A 17,731-nucleotide genomic window follows, 5' to 3' on the forward strand; every position below is an offset into this window, starting at 1 on the left:
GCCATCCAGTAGACACAAAAGCGCCTTCTTACAGGCCTGCAGCAGGGGTAGCCTGTACGGGCAGGCCCGGTCCTCTCAAAGACTGGGAATCCAATTCTTTCCCCAGGGGGTTTCCAACTAGTTTGCACTTCAGAAAAATCTTTTCTTTCTCCTGCTGTTCACGCCCTGCAAAGAATTTTCTTCCAACCAAAGAAATTGTTTTATAATCAAAAATCCTTGTCTTTAGTTGTTGGACATCAAAGAAAGTTTGGAGGAGACTGGGGGATTATGTGAGTGCCTAGAATTTATTTTGAATGCAAACTCGCTACATGAGTAGTATACTCATCTCAGGGTTGGGAAAGAACCTAGTAGAACTTAAATGTGTATTCCTCCTTGGTTGGATGTACCTCAATAAGTTAGCTACAAATGAGATGGATAGCTCTATCTGGACTTAATTCCTGTATGTTTGGCTCTTGAGGTTCTTACTGGAAGAGGGACCCTTACCCTACCTGCCCCTTTCAAACCTGATATTGGGAAACATGAGGATCTACTGGTCAACTTGAAACAACCAAAAATCTTTTTTAACCTTCAATACTTCAACTTTTGGGGAATTTGGGGTTTCTCCCAGGGCCGTTGATGATCTCACCCATGTCGGGAGCCACATTCCCTGCATTCCCTGCTGTCTCCGAGGTGTGGATGATGTCATTTTCTCTCACAAAGGAAAACCTCAGCACCCTGAGGGCCTGAACTCAGGTCTTGGCAGGTAAACGATGGAGGAACTTACTTCTGGATTTAAACTGTTTGATTGACTCAGGCTTAAAGAGGCACAACCATGCTAAGTACTAGCTTCACAGCCTCATCTCTGAGGCCTGAATAGACCATTTATTGTTCAGGGAGAATTAACACTGCAACTTTAAGATACCATTTTCTGGATCAGAACAATGATTAATATTTTGGTTCTTGCAGTTGGGACATTTATTGGCCGTTGTTCTAAGAGATTATGGCTCCTTCTTAAATATCCTCTGAATCCGTGAATTTTTCCAAGCTTTTCTGGGATCCATTTATGCATTATCTGACTTTCCTTCCTCAAGGAGATTAACAACAACAAAAACAAGAATCAGAAAAAAATAAAGTGATGGATAGGACAGATTTAGGCGGAGTTATGCCCTGGACAAAGTACATTCTTGCTATTTTTAATCTTGGCTCTGTGGTTATGAACAGAAGAGACTATTTGGTCTAGGAGACGTCCAATCTCTTCTGTCCCTTCACTGCAACCACAAAGCAGTGGTTAGAAATAGAATTCCAGGAACACCAAAAATGCTCACAGTTTCCAATAGTGGCAGCTCCGGTGCTCCCACAAGGATTCTTTGAGCACTCTTCCTCATGGCCGTCTTGTGGTGTCCTTGTGGTTGGGAGCCTACATCATCAATACCAAAGGCTTGCCCTGAAGACAAACCTGGTAGAAATGTCAGTTGTCTATCTTTGCCACCAAAAACAATCCTTTATATTTTTACTCTGTTCTAAACTAATACACTCTAGGTTTTTAGAGAAAAGAGACTTTCTTTGAAGGAATCCTCAACTGACCATTCTCACAAAATTTTAAGAGCACGAGTTTGTACTAGGAAAGTAAGTCAGAATGTGCGGGCCAGACAGGATTTGTCAGAGGTTTTTACTCTGCTCAGCAGTGTCAAATTAACTTGCCTATGTTACTCCTATGCAGGTATACGATTACACTTTGGGTTTTTTGGTTTTTTTTACACTAAGAGTATATGGGTAAATCCACTGAAACTTAAGAATGTCCCTTTTAAAAGTTTATAAAGGGGAGTAGGGAATTGAACTGTAAGGGAAGGGCCTAACCTGCAACCGTTCATTATCGTAATCTTATTTCTCCTGAGTTGATGTGTACTTGAACCAAATTAATAACATTACATGAAATGCCCTAGTTTTTTCCAGCAATATCAATCTTAAAGGCGTGGAACAGGACTTGGCATTTTGTTTCCATTTTTATTGTTTTGTTTTCTAAAGGGAAGTTTGAGTTGGAGCCTATCTGGCAGGATTCCATGCTTCTACCAAACCACCTGTCCTGGCAGAGACAATGGAATCAAAAGTCAAGTTCTTTATGACTGCACCTGCCTTGTAAGTGCTGCCAGAAGATCTAATTTTTCTCCTGTAGCCAAATTCTACCCAGAAACCATAGTATTTGGCACCCAAACAGTGGGCGCATACACCCCAAAACATGGGTGTCCCAATTTCAGGAGAACTAGTACTCCTGGTTCTCTGTTGACTTCTAAGGTAATCTTTTGCATTATATTCAATGATTATTTTACTGTTTATCAAATGGAGGAGATGTAGCTTTTTGGTTCACTGGTTTTTAAGATTTTTTGGTCAGAATCTACCAAGGATGATGGATCGCTTGGTAATTTATTATTTAGAAAAGCATGAAGGAGAATAGGATCTACTTAAAAGAGATCAGGAACATTATCTCCAAAGTCAGAACACCATGTAGTATTTTCCATGAGAAGACGCTACCATTTGTCCCTGCCTCTTCCATTTCCCAGAAATATACACTACCCTGTGGGTCACCAGTTGAACACACTCTGATTAAGTGATTGTTTTGGAGGCTATCTAACTTCCTTGATGAGGACGTTTTCCTTTTGAATTATCAGAGTGTATGTTCTCTTAGGGCAGCGTTATTACTTCATTGTGTCCTAACTTGATGTATGACTTGGAGGCCTTCTGGCCTAAGAACATAATTTCTGTCACCGATCAGATAGTTGAAAATAATATGCTCACCAAATAGTGCTCTTTACACAGTATTCACATATAATGATATAATAATAAGGCATAAAGCATATTCTAAAATGAGTGACAACATCCTTCAGTGAACAGAACTCTCAGTAGTCTTGTGTTTTGTTTTTTGTAATGATTTATTTATTTTAGAGAGAGTGTGTGGGTGCGCAGAGAGGGGTGTGAAGAGGGAGAGGGAGAGAGACACTTAAGCAGACAACACACTGAGTCCCAACATGGGGCCCGTTGTGAACCCAATGTTGGGCTTGATCTCATGACCGTGAGATCACAACTCTGAGATCACCACCTGAGCCAAAACCAAGAGTCTGATGCTTTAATCTACTGAGCTACTCAGGTACCTCAGTAGCCTTGTGCTTTAATCTCAGCTCTGATCCTTGAGGAAAAATGCTTAACTTCTTTGAGCCTGTGTCCTCATGGTTAAATGAGGATAATAGGTGCCTGGGTGGCTCAGTTGGTTAAACATCCAAGTCTTGATTTTGGCTCAGGTCATGACCTCAGGGTTGTGAGACTGAAGCCTATCCTGGGCTCTGTGCTCAGAGTGGAGTCTCCTTCTCTCTCTCTGTTTTTCCCTTTTCCTCTGCCCCCCACCCCTACTCACGCTTATTCTCTCTCAAATAAATAAATAAATCTTCTAAAAAAGAAAATAAAATGGGGATAATAGTAATAGTCTGCCAACCTGAAATGAAATGAGAATTGTTTTTGAAATTGCAAATGTTAAGGTATTGTTATTATTAATAGTAATTAGATTTGAGCTCTTTCTCATTCACCTAATTACTGTAAGAAATATTAAGTTTGATGGTTATTGATTTAAGCTCAGTTAACCTATTTTACGTCAATTTGGCATTATCCTAAAATACATAAGAATAAGACTATTTCTTTTTTTTAATGTAGCTAAAAAGACAATGCTTTAGAGTCAAAATTTTGTGGGCCAAAGGGCAGATGAAATGTTACCATACTGTAGTAACAGGTAGCCTTAATGGCTTAGAGAATGACTAATGGCATATGGGTCCTAGGGTCAGAACTGAAGTTCTGTTTCTACCTTGCTTGTGCCACGGTGAATCACTTGCCCTCCCTGGACCTTTGTACATGTTGCTGGTCTATACTGGTGAGCCCATTAGCTTCTTTCCAGGATCAATGAGGTGATCACTGACCCAACAAAAAACAGCTCTTTCCTCAGTTTTTACTACTCAAGAGTCAGAGGGATCCTAGAACCATATTACCTATCCCTCTTACATTTTCCCTTTTTGAAATTTTGGAGTATTCTTTTAATTGCTGCTGTCCTGAAACAGTGGCTCAGAATGCAGAAGCTCTCACCTTCCTGCGTAGCTTTGCAGCTGCATTCTAAGGGATAGAAGGAAAGGCATTCAGGTCTGTGAAGGGAACTAATTTACACAGTTCATTATACTAGCACTGTGCTGGTCCCAACATGTTGTGCTTTGAAGCTCAGCAGATAAGTTTCTCTAACCTGCTTGGAAATGACCTCACAAGTCCCTGAGACTCCCAGTTCCCCACTGAGAAGTATTAGATCAAAATGAGAGGGGTGTCTGGGTGGCTCAGTGGGTTGGGCCTCTGCCTTCGGCTCTGGTCGTGGTCTCGGGGTCCTGCGATCGGACCTCACATCGGGCCCTCTGCTTGGCAGGGAGCCTCCTTCCCCCTCTCTCTCTGCCTGCCTCTGCCTGCTTGTGATCTCCGTCAAGTAAATAAATAAAATCTTTAAAAAAAATGAGAATAAGCAGTTTCAGTCATAGCATCTATCCCATATTGGTAGCCCAGAAGTCATTTTTAGGTAAATGCCTCCTTTGAGGCATCTCAGAGACTAATTTGTGCAGTATGGAAAAAATCTGTATTCCACACTGTAACTTAACCTGTTTGAAGTCTCTCCCCCAAACAGGTAAATAATGGGATAAAGGTAATTATGGGTTTTCTCATCTTTTCTACTTACCCGTTCCTTGTTGTGATTAAACACACATAGCTTATAACTCTTTTAGAAACAAACTGAATTGCCATTATTACCCTTTCAACGCTTGCATGGTATTACAATCCATTTCCATCACAGTGTGACATAGTGGGAGACAGGAGACAAATGTATGTGGGGAAGATAGAAGGAGCTAATGTTTTCTCTTGTATTGGTTTTGGGAAGAGTCCTTCTCTAAAGGTACTTCTTGGGGAAATCTTTTTTCTTCCCAAGGCCTAATAGAGATTAGTGAGAGATGTCTGCAAAGCATTGGAAGCTCTTTGAAATAAAGGCATGGATAAACACTCAGTATCATTGTTATTATCATTAAAAAGGAAAGCCCAGCATGTGATGTTTTGGGTCACTTCCAGCGGGCTTTTTTGATGTTTATGATTTCTTTTTTGACCTTTGCCTCTTGATATCTTTATACATTTATTGACACTGTTGGACAAAGTCTTGAGATGCTAAGTAATAGGGTGTTAAGAATGAAATGTCTGCTAGCCTCCATTTCTATGGGTGGAATGTCTCAAAATGTGTTTAAAGTATATAGTTCAGGGGCACCTGGGTGGCCCAGTCGGGTAAGTGTCTGCCTTTGTCTCAGTCATGATCTCAGGGTCCTGGGATTGAGCCCCATATCAGGTTTCCTGCTCAGTGAGGAGTCTGCTTTTCCCTCTGCCCCTCCCTCTGACTTGGGGGTGCTTTCACACTCTCTCTCTCAAATAAATAAAAATATTTGAAAAAAAAAAAAGTTCAGGTTTCTGTCTTTGGATACCTTTATTGTTCAAGTCTGGTAATCTTGGTGGTAATCTTGGTGGCAAACGTAGTTTAATATCTGATCACTTGAGTTTTTATTTCCAATTCTATTCTTTCTCGAGTTTTATAGGAAAATTTTCACCAGCTCAAATAAATACCAAATAACTTGGGATATTTATCCGTGTTCCATTTATGAGTTAGAGATAAATTAAAAGGAAGAAGCAGATATAAAGGATCTAAAAAACAAATATTATAGGAACTCCTTAGGGGCACCATAATAAATTCAGTCAATCTCCTGTACTTCAGAATGTAAATTATTTCATGCCAAAAATGATCATAATGATGTCCTTATACCAAAGATACCAAATAAAGGCTAAATATTTTCGGTTATAATGTATTGAGGCAGGAAAATGTAGCAGTACATTTTAGAAAGGCTTTCTATGGTACAGATTAAATTTTAAAAGACTTCCTTCTGGTCCTTAGCTAGCTAAATAAATCACAGACTTTAATTTTGTGCCTTCTGTAGTCAAGGACTCGTGCTAATCAAAATATTCTCTTCTCTGATTGGCAGATATATTTAAGAATTGAGAAGAATTAATGCTCAATTTCTTTTTTTAATGCTGTTGGTCCTTCCTTTTGAGTTTGTGGGGTTGCTACATATTCCTTTAAAAAAAAGAAAAGAAAAGGCAACCCTAGCTGATGAGTTGTTTATTTGTTTTAGATTTTAAATGGTTATTCTACCATAAAGTTTGCTTGTATACACACATATATTTTCCCCTCTAGCTTTTCAGCAAGTTAAGTTTGTTTTTTTTTTAATCCGCACCTCAAATTTTTGCATCTCTACACACACAGATTTGTGTACTTCTAAGCTTAGCTTTTACCAAAGAAAGGTAAAGTAAGAAAAAAAAGTGGAAAATATGCATCAGAACCAGAGAGATTCTATAGGAAATCAGATAGGAGGATGGAATACATTAGGCCAACCACTATAGAAAAGTATTTGAAATTATCATGTTTAGCAAAAGCAACCACCCTGAAACTACTAATAATGGTAATAATATGTGTTTGTAGACACATGAAGGATTGAAAATGAGGGTTTAGATTATAATGAATAATATATATTAGATATAAATAACATTGTATATGCTATATATAGAATGTATATTCACAGTATACATAGAACACATATATGGAATATAGACTATATGTACATATTCTAAATACTTACTTTTCCATCCTTTAAGGGAAGCTACTTCCTCTATGCAAACCATGGACCAGTCTCTGGAGATAGTTGCCTTTTGAGACCCTAAAGCCAAATTATTTATCTGGCTTTTGAAATTTTGCCTGTTGAGAGAAAGGATAGTCAGAGGCAAAACGGAGAACCTTAGGACATCCCCCGGACGTGTTCTTTTCCCTGACACCCGCTCTTCCATCCATAATTTCAGTTAAATTTACTTAGCAGAAAACAATCAATTCTAACCTCAACCTGATGTCTTTTGCTCTGTTTCAGGCTTGTCTCAGATTCAGCGTGTTGGAGCTGGCTTTCTTCTCACTGGCTTTCTTCTCTCTTGTTAATTTCTCCTCGCTCATCTCTCCCTGATTGTGTAGACTGCCTCTCTCCTTAGGAATTTTTACCATGATGGCTCAGTCAATTAAGAATCTTGACTCTTGATTTCGGTTCAGGTCATGATCTTGGGTTGTGGTTGCTTAAGATTCTCTCTCTCTCCTTCTTCCTCTTTCCCTCCCCACTCTTTAAAAAAAAAATTTTTTTTTTTCTAACCACATAATGGTCCTTCTATGATGTTTCTCTCATTTTCATTTGGGGGGTCATTTAAAAAAAAATCTGTGCTCACTGTCAAAAGTCTCTTCTTACCATGAAATTTTGCTATCTCTTTTGTATCCTCCACGTCATATTGGTCTTATTTAGGTTGGGATTTTGATGATCTGGCCTGTTTCTTGGCATGTCATGTAGTGCACCAGATTCACTGTACATGTTCACTCATAATTCTGTTGAATAAGCTGGTGTGTTGCTGCTTTTTTCATCTGGAGACAGTGTTCCGCAGGCCATGTTAACAGGCGACTGCACATCAGGTTACGTGCTGACAGCTGTGTCTTCCCTCAGAAGAGATCCTTTTTTCCTCCCTATCAAATAAAAGCTTAGATTTTAGAGAAAATTGCAAAATACATCAAATGAAAGAGAAGAACTGAAATCACAGCACCTGTGGTTTTCTCTATCCTTAGTATGAAAGCAGCTTCCTAGAGAATTTTATTGTAATATGTTAATGAAATGTTTATAGTCATCCCTTTGCAGTTTGTTTAGAGAGTAGTTTCTAAGCAGCAGTTCCTGCATCATCTAGAAAACTTTTAGCTGGAGAAACCACATTTCTTTTCTTTTCTCAAGTGGCAGAACCGGTCTTTTTTTTTCTTTTTGAGTTTGTTTAATACTTGATCTTTATGGTGAGGGACTAAGTTACATGATCTTCCTACCAAAAGAATGTTTCTCAGATTTTTGTGTTTTATAGCTTTCTGATTTCATTATCATCAGAGGTTTAATTGTCAGGGAAGTGTGAAAATCTCCTAGCAGTTCAAGTGTGCACAGAAATAAATGGTCTTTCATAAAGAAGGAGTAACTTCATGCTATTGATCTGATAATAGGTTTGGATGCATCTTACCAGGGGTCCAGAGCTCTAATCAGAAATCACTGAGTCATGTATATGTCTAAAGCTAGGGAACTTACCAACACATTACATCGCCTCATATTGATAATGCCCTTTCCACAATCTTTGGGTAGGTAGGTCATGCTATGACAGACCATTTGGCTGCCTCAAAGGAATTTCAGATCCTGTTTAATATTTGCTACTTTTACTATGTAGTGAAGGCAGAGAGGTTGTAGTAGTAATCTTGTGAAGAAGGAAATTAGTGTTTCTTATCTATTTTCCATATATTGTCAATCTGTCCAAGTAAGCTGATTACATGGAAAACTGATAAGGAACTGTGTTTCCTTCTTGATATACTTGCCTGTCCAGAAGCATGTCCCCCGGTGGAGAACCCTGTGGTAGAGTGTCGGCCCTCTAGATAAGGTGGAATATCTGCCAAATAGCTGAACCATCGTGCCTCCGTCTATTTGCACGACCTGAAGGAGAGAGGAGGTGGGAGGATGAAAGAGGGCCACCTCCCTACCCCCAAGACTCCTAAAGTTCAAAGACACAGCTGGTGTTCCAGTGGAACCCATGCATCGGGAGCAGTCCAGTGGCTAGAGAGATAACAGGACAGCCTTCTGATATCCTCCAAAGTACTCATTTCCTGGCCCGTGACCTTCCCTGGGAATCATCTCGTCAAGTCCTTCAAGCCTTTTGTTGGCCTGCTTTTTGTGTGTGTGTGTGTGTGTGTATTTCTTTCACAAAGTGAGGGCTGTAAGCAGCGGAGAGTGAGTCCTGCACGTGGACTCTCAGCTGCCCCATTTGAGGAGGATTGTTGAACTGTCTTGTTTCTGCATGAATAAAACTACAGAGGCACCTGGGTGGCTCATTCGGTTGAGCATCTGATTCTTGATCTTGGCTCAAGTCCTGATCTTGGGATCATGAGATTAAGCCCTGCGTTGGGCTCCCTGCTCAGTGGGGTGTCTGCTTGAGGATTCTCTCTCTCCCTCTGCCCCTCCCCCCACTTGAGCTGCTTGCTCTCTCTAAATAAATAAATAAAAATAAAAATCTTTGAAAAAATTAAAAACTGCAATAATATCATCCTCTGAGTTCTTGTACACTTGACTGCTGTTTCCCAAATGATTTTCTAAATTATTTTCATTTGTACCATATCCAATGCTTTACTTCTTTTCATTCTATCTGATATTAAGTCATTGCTAACTATCTATACAGAGAGGCTAGATGCATCTTCTTTTCCTTCTTTGAAGCTATTTTCTAGATTATGGGGTCAAATTCTATTGGATTATCTGGAATTTCTTCATAAAATTCAACATCAACCAATAAGATTTACTTTTGTAATTTTACCTCTCAAGCTTACCACTGAGTCATAGTCTTTCTACAGTTTCAGTGCAAACAAGATTTTGATTTGTATCCTTTTTTTTTAAATTCTAAAAATCAAACTGATCTCAATCTATCTTATCCCCATATAGATAGTAGTCAACTCAACAATATCTAATTGTGTTTCTAGTCAGGCCTTGTGCAAGTAAGCGCACATGGGTTGTGGTCTGTTGTAGAAAATATAAACATGACAACAAGTCTCAAAACTCAGGTCAGTTTCCTAATCTGTACTGCAATCAAAATGGTAACAAGTTCACCCCTACCTCAAGGTAGATAGTCTGAAGAATTATCTTCTAACATGATGTCCCGTCCCCCATTGCATGGGGTAGGCCAGCAACTGCTCCATAATAGCACTGTGGCTCAGCAAGTTAGGACTGGAGAATAAAACAACCATATCCAGTTGAGATATTCAAGGAGAATATCTGCAAAGAAAATTCAAGGAGACACAATGTAATAATGATGATTATATTCATATATGGAGAGAAGAAGAAGAATTGCATGCATTGTCCCCAAATTTTCTTGTAAGAGCGTTTTGTGATAAGTTATATAATATCTATTCCCTCATCAGGCCACGTATGGAAATAAAAAATGTAACCCTTCCTGAGCCTTTGAAGGCAGGGATTCCTCTTGGAGAGATTTGTAGTAATGAAAAGAGTTCTGGAGTGAATGTGCAGCTATCTTATATATTGACTTTAGATTTAGAAGGCTTAGTTGCTGGGGCTGCCATTTACTCCACTTCCAGATGTATTCAGGGGCCAGTAGGTACTTAATAAAGAAATAGGAGAAACTCCCTACCATCTTCCTTTGTCGCCCACAAGTTAGCACAGAGTTAAGTAATATCTGGACTTGGTGTCCTCTGGCTTGAGTGCTCTTTAATATTTGCTGCCCCCAGAAAGACTTTCTGGCATTCTTGGTGTGAAGTCTCTTTTGCAGTCATAAGCTAGCCAGTGCTCCATGATATGTCATGATTAACTGTATTTGTGTGAAAACCGTTGTGATAAGGCTCACACTGATGGAATTTGATCTCTTGAGACTTGCCTCCATCAAGAGGTCTCTTCTCAGCTTCCCCTAACTTTATTTACTATCAAAGTCTCTAATTCTTTCTTAGCCTGGAGATGATGTTCTTTTTCAACTTGCGTATTGCTCTCAGAAAGCACAATCTCCTTCCTTCCACCGTCTGCATGCTGCCCCATAATAAACCCAGCCTCGCGGATCTGATGTCTTCGGGGCGTCTGTTTCCCGTTGCAGCACAGATTTCTGCTTCACTTCAAGGGTCTTGTTTCCCTCCTCTCATCAACTCTAGCTGTCAGTCAGCTGCGAAGACTGACTTACCTACCCCTCCCAAACTGCTCCAGGAGGAATCCGGTTCTTCTGGCCTCAGTGCTGACCTTGACCCTTTCCCCAGTCCTGAGCAGTCCTGGAAACTCTGCAGCCCTCAGCACCTAATTCATGCCTGATACTCTAACTTTCTTGCCCTGGCCTCAGGAAAGAGAGCACATTCTGAACACTCCTCCTTTTGTGTCGGCATCTCTGTGAGGTACTTTGGAAGGACTCCAGCCAGGCATGGAAGGGCTCTTTGATAATATCTGACGGGTGGGTAAGAATTTCAGGCACCTGGCCAAGATACACATAGCCTGTAATCGTTAACTCAGTCTGTAAACAGTTCAAACGGCACTGAGAGGCCGTCAGTTATTACATTAGAAGAAGCCTTTCATCTCTCTTGCCTAGAAGCCAGGCGTCCAGCATTGGCCCCCACTGTGGCAATGGGAAGCATGGGGCTATGTGCACAGCCACCAAGGCCCAAGTCGTGCAGGGCCATACAATGGAGCCTGCTCCGACTGACTGACTTCCAAACTCTCAGCATTGGAGCAATAATGAAATCATTCATTTCCTTTTGTTCTGCACCTGGCTGATGCTGGAAGGAAAAAAGAAAAAAGATAGGAAATAAAAGAAAAGGAAAGAAAACCTTGACCAGGAATAAATAATGGGGAAGAAATTATCATCAGAGATTGGAAATTTCATTTTTCAGCTCAATTTTCCTACACACATCCGTGTTCTAAAACCTTTACAACCTCACCATTGACATTTTTATTTTGTTCCTTTGCTCCAGACTGAATCCTACTTTGATCCTCAGTAGACCCTATGTCCCCATTAACCTTACAGTTACTCGGTATTACTGGACCCTAAGTACAAGGCACAGTGCTGGGCCCAGATAACAGACATCCTGCCCTCAAGGTGCTTACTAATTGAGACCTTAAGATAATACTAGATATATTCTAGAGATAACTACCACCATGAGAGTTTATAACAAGTGCCAACTAAGGCATATGATGAGTTTCTGTGGAATTTGCAGTAAGGAGAAAGAAAAGCAACGTGGACAAGAGTGATCAGGGAAACTCCTTTCCAAGTCTGTGAGAAATCTTACATTCCATCCTTTTCTTTTTATTAGTTTCTTTTCTTTCGTATTTCTAACCAATTTTCTTTTGTCTTTATCATTGCTAATTTTGCTAGCAATATTGACTGTTCCAGACATAGAGTACATGGAATCGTTAACCCTCTTTTAGAATTTTTCTGATGAATAGAATTTTGCAGAGGTAGTTATGAGACCTGCCTGCCCATGGGGCATTCTGCCACCAAACGCAGCTTACTCTAAGCATCTTGATTGCGGAAGACCCTTTCCTGATGAATATTTTTAAAGTTCAGATTAGTTTTAAGGCTGTCATTGCTGAAGCACTTTATGGTACATAGCACAGAGCAAAATTTAGATTAGGCCATAGGTTTTAAATGAACGAGAGGAATAAAATCCTACACTCATTGTATTCAAGGTGAGCACCAAAGCCCCAGATTTTGCCCCTCATTCCAGAATCCCAAATGTGAAGCAGCTAGATTCTTTTTCTCTACAAAACAGTATCTTAACACTTGCCTCATGTACTTTAACTGAAGAAAAAGGATTCAGCCAGAAGACATTCTTCCCGCTAAAAGCCAGGGTGGTGGCGGGAGCTGCATTATATCGTCAGCTAGACTGAGGCCCTCATGACTTAATTAATTAGAAAGCTCTGATCCCGAGCCTCTCTATTTTCTTTGTTTCATTTCCGTTTTTCTCCGCTTTCTGGATCACCCTTTCATCCCCTTTACATATTTTAGGGTTTGCTTCTGATTTGCTATCCAAGTTTCCTTTGCTGATTCTGAATATAGCTTTAGGGGAACATGAGTAAAATAGAAGAGGAGGTATGGCTTGAGGACGTGCAACCTTGTACTCCACCCTGTGTTCTGCTTCTGATTTACCCACCTGCTGAGGACGAGCCCCTTCTGTGGTCCAGGACAACTACACTTGCCCCTAATTCATTAAAAAAAAAGAAAAAGGAAAAAAAAAGCTCAGTTTTTAAAAAAGAACTTAAGTCCTTTAGAAGAAAACAAGCACTAGAGAAAACAAATCCAAGCCTCTCTACCATTTGCTCAGCATTATTTGTTCATGGTAAACAGGAGAGTGGTTATTTGAGAGGACGTGTTAAGTCACATTTATACAGTAGAACTGTAGAAATACAAAATGTATAAGGTACATACACAAGGAAGCTTTGTGGCTGCTATCTGATCCACCCAGTTCAATGCCCTGGCTAATTCTGAGGTCATTTACAATAAGGTTTAACAGGACGAAGCAGTGGAGGAAGGCCCTGCTCTTCTACTCAAATATAGTCTGTTTTTTGGGAAATGATCATTCTTGAATTTTGGCTTCTCAACCCCACCGTTTTCCTTATGCATGTAGTAAGGCAACTGCCTACAATCATTCTGGTCCCTCTAGATCAGTCCTCCCAGATTTTAAGGTATATCAAAGTCAATTTTAGCAAGCTTGTTAAAACACAGATTGCTGGGCCCTACCCCGAGGGTTTCTGATTCCATATGCCTGAAGGGAGGCTGGAAAATCTGCATGTCTAACCAATTCCCAGGTGATACTGATGCTGCTGGGTCTTGGGGACCAAATTTGGAGACCTACTGCTCTAGATTACCATCTTCTTTGTAACGACGAAGACTTTTAACAAATAGGCACAGCATCCTGCCTGCACTGAAGTCACTGTGGCTTTAGGACCTGAAAGTGAACACTTGGTGATGAGAGAATTTGTCCTACTTGCAGAGCAGTGGCCTGGAGGCGAAACCATTTCCTTACAGGTCCCTGGCAGCTTACTGACTCTTTGAAGCGGCAGGTAGCTTGTGGGAGCTCCCTTTTAGAAAAAAGCTGACGTACAGAACTAGCAATAGGACATAAGGAGAATGAAACCAACACTTTTGGTTAGCTTCTATATCTTCCTCAGAGAGAAAATTCCAAGGTTGCCTTGCCTTTAGGAGTTCTCATTTTTCTTCTCTCCACTTCCCTGAGCCACAGAACCTTTTGGGTTATACATGAGATGATTTTAGAAGCTAAGTGAGGGGAATTTCACTCTCACAAGACAGGCTACATAGCACCGTCCCTTCTGGATTTACTGAGGTGGGACTAGTTCAAGTGAACCAATAAGCAGAAGCTCTGCTTTTAACTGGATTCACTGATGTAGACACTGTAGCTTTTTCTAACAATATTTAAAATGTTAGGGCAATAGTGCTGTAGCTGAAGACATAAACAGGATTTGGCAGATTTATATCTCTAGTCCTGTCCTTTCACTCAAACTTTGATTCTTATTTCAAATTGCCTATAGGATTTAAATGTTCATCTCTAATTCAGTATTTCCAAGAATCAATTAATTTTCCCTGTGCAAAATTAACTACTTCTTCCAATATTCTTCTTTGGGTTGATACAACTCCCACCCTCCCAGTACCCCCCCACCCCCGCCAATTCTCTAGGTGTAGATCCTTTAGCTCCTTTATTCTTTTTTTTTTTTTAAGATTTTATTTATTTATTTGACAGAGAGAGAGAGAGAGAGAGATCACAAGTAGGCAGAGAGGCAGGCAGAGAGATAGGGGGAAGCAGGCTCCCTGCTGAACAGAGAGCCAGATGCGGGGCTGGATCCCAGGACCCTGAGATCATGACCCGAGCCAAAGGCGGAGACTCAACCCACTGAGCCACCCAGGCGCCCCTAGCTCCTTTATTCTTATACTTCAGTCTGTCAGCAAGTACTTTCAACACTTCCTGCATAATTTCTGTGATTCATCCTTTCACCTTTTAACTGTTACCGCCAGAGTTCAAGCTCTCATTGTGCCATGCTGGATTCTGGAACAACTTTCTAACTGGCTTTCCTGCCCCTAGTTTCTTTTCATTCTACTATAGTTTTTACTCTGATACTCAGTTGTGTTTCAAATACTGTTTTGATAGGAGATCCCATTGCTTCAGAATTTAGAGTGATTCCTTTTTCTCATATGCCAGCAAGGTCTAGCTCTTATCTTGGCATTCAGCGCTTTCACAATTTGACCATACCTCAGCTATCTAAACTATCTTGGCCCCTCTATTTTTCAGTCACAGTCTTCTTGTACTTTGAAGACTTGAGAGAAACTGATCAAGAAGCCCACTTTTCCTATGACTTGGTCCCATGGAAGTTCCCCAGACCCATTTCACAGAGCCTGCCAATCTGTACGCCATTATTTTACATATGTGGTCATTCTTCTCTTATCTAAATCTTCTTCAGTTCAGCCTTCCTTAGGGACTGGCTTAAGATTCATCACTTCCACTAAGCCCACAGGACCTGTTGGCTGTGCCACACGCTGTAATACTTGATTGTGTACCATTTTATGCCATCATTGAGTTGTGTTCATAGGTTACTTCCCTAATAAGACTATAACCCCTGGGGTGGACTTAACATAATTTTGGAAAGAAAATAGATGTTCATCAAACACTTGTCAACAAAGAGGCCACATTTCAGGCCCATTCTGATGTGCCCATGGGGCAAATCTCCATGTGTACCCATCCCACACCATACTCAGTAGCCGCATCATGTGACTGTATCTTGACAAGGAGCATTTGGGAGCTATTGATCTTTCCTGTAACAAAGGGTTTGGGAAGAAATTGTAGCAGCTGCTATTTTAGGGAGAAAGATGGCTCTAGAAATCAGCCTGATAGTGTCCAGACTAAGAATCAAGCTTAGTGACAGAGAGCAATTCTGCTAGTTAGGTATTTGGCTCAGAAGGGAGTTCAGCCTCTGAAGTATTTCAGGCAGGCGTGAACTGAGCAGTTAGATGTGTTGCTACTTTCCGAAGTGAACCAAAGGCAAAAGCGTGGCCCGATGACTGGGTGATCACTCCCACACTGTGAGTTCCCTTTTATACGCTACATGGAGGTACCCACCCGAACAAACACTTTGAAGAAGCAAAGCAAAGTGTTCAGAACCTAAATGTAGTCACTGTGTCAACAGCAGTATCAGATAAGGTGAATTTTATGGAGTGGGGGGTGTGGTGGGGGGAGAGTCGACGCATCTGTGGTCAGTGATTCAGAAACTTGGTGCCACGTTATAGGGCACCATGAAGCCACCTTATGGCCCGGCCACCCCATGGTGGCTGATGTCATATAATTACCCATTTGCTAACTGGGCCAAGAGGAAATTGATTGGATGAAAGCCAGAGTAAGGTATAGTTACCTTGTAGCTGAGCCACAGTCAGAACCTATGCGACCAGATGGCTTTGGGGGACTTCTTTCTATACCAGTGAAGCCAGTGTCATTGTCAACTGCAAAGTGGTTGATTGTTTTATAGGTATCATGCATTTTTGCTTGCCTACTCCTAAAACAGATACATTTTCATCTGAATTTATTCAGATGTGCTCCATGACTCACACATTGCCAAATTATGATATCTCAACCAGGAACAAGGTCCAGACAATTCCTATTGACTGAACTAGGACTGAACTTAATTCTAGATTGACTCAGCTTCTCTGTTAAAGTTGTTTGAAATTCTGATATCCCGCCAGAGACTGTTTCTAAGGAGTTCTCAGCGTGAAGTATGAATCAAAACAAATAGACTCTCGGGAGACCAAAAGCACAAGCTTTCAATATTAATGCAGCCTTCATTTATTGACCACCTGTTATAGTAAGGCATTGTGCTCTGCCCTCAATTTAGTAGATAAGAATATAAAGCAGAAGGTGAAAAGTACCACACCATAAATACAAGCAACTTGATTGGGACATTTCAGAAGAAGAAGAGGTTTTTCATGAAAGAGGTAGCATATAAATGTGCCTCTGAGTGATAAGTAGCATTTTAAAAAGTGACAGGGCAGGAATAAAGGTATTCCAAGAGGACACGAGAGAAGAATAAGACAGTTTGGTTTAGACAAGCAGTGTAGTACATTTAGGAGAGAAGTGGGAATAAAGCTGAAAAAGCAGAGGGGAAGAGGAAGGAGTTAATACTTTCTGAGTGCCTACTACTATGTGCAGGAAATGCTGGTACTTTAAATATGTTATTTAATCTCTACAGTGATATTCTTGCATGGATAGTGGTATCTGCATTTTTTTCACCCAGAAAGACACTAAGACTCAAGAGGTTAGGGTACCCACTCCGAGTCACACACATCTTTCAAGTGACAGAGCTGTGAGATGTGAAATGTGAAACCGGGTTGTCTGATTCCAAAAGCCAGTGCAGAGAGCCGCAGCCTTGATCTGATAGGCTAAGGAGTTTGAATTTAATTCAGGAGGCAGTGGAGAGTCGTTGACGGTATTTGAGCAGGACAACGACATGACTGGTGCTGTATTTAAGAAGAGTGCTCTTGCAGAGAGATATAGAGCGCTCTAGAATGGTGAGACTGGAGACTAGTTATAAGCCTATTGTAGTGCTTCAGGCTCCAGGGAGTTAGAGGAAGTAGGTTTCCAAAGATGAGTTTGAGTGATCGGATGCAGGAAGGGGGGATCCTAATGGCTCTGAAGTGCTCGGCCTGGGTCTCTAATGACAGTGCCATTAACAAAAACAGACTAAGAGAAGTTATCGGCTTAGGGTGGAGCCCAGGTAGACGATGATGTATGTATGTTTGGTATTTTTGAGTTTGAGGGACCAGAAAGACCTCAAAGAAATAATGTGTATCAGGCATTTCGTAGTGAAGGATAATTTGACTTAGGAGAAATTTTTGGAATTTGCAAAGATACTAGAGTGAATAAGAACCCCAGAAGAAAGGTAATAAAATCAGAGAACATCTCCTTTTATTTATTTGTTTACTTTTAAGATTTTATTTATTTATTTGGGAGAGAGAAAAAGAGAGCAAGAGCAGGGGGAGCAGCAGAGGAAGAGGGAGAAGCGGCCTC

At 40.6% G+C, this 17,731-nt stretch overlaps 1 protein-coding gene across 5 annotated transcripts in view; it reads left to right on the plus strand.

Annotated features, from left to right (window-relative positions):
* The window catches only part of RNF43 (ring finger protein 43), a 65,053-nt gene that overhangs the window by 14,953 nt on the left and 32,369 nt on the right, over positions 1 to 17,731 (plus strand). The window lies entirely within an intron of this gene.

Source organism: Meles meles, chromosome 18 (assembly GCF_922984935.1).
Source record: "Meles meles chromosome 18, mMelMel3.1 paternal haplotype, whole genome shotgun sequence".
Taxonomy (NCBI): domain Eukaryota; kingdom Metazoa; phylum Chordata; class Mammalia; order Carnivora; family Mustelidae; genus Meles; species Meles meles.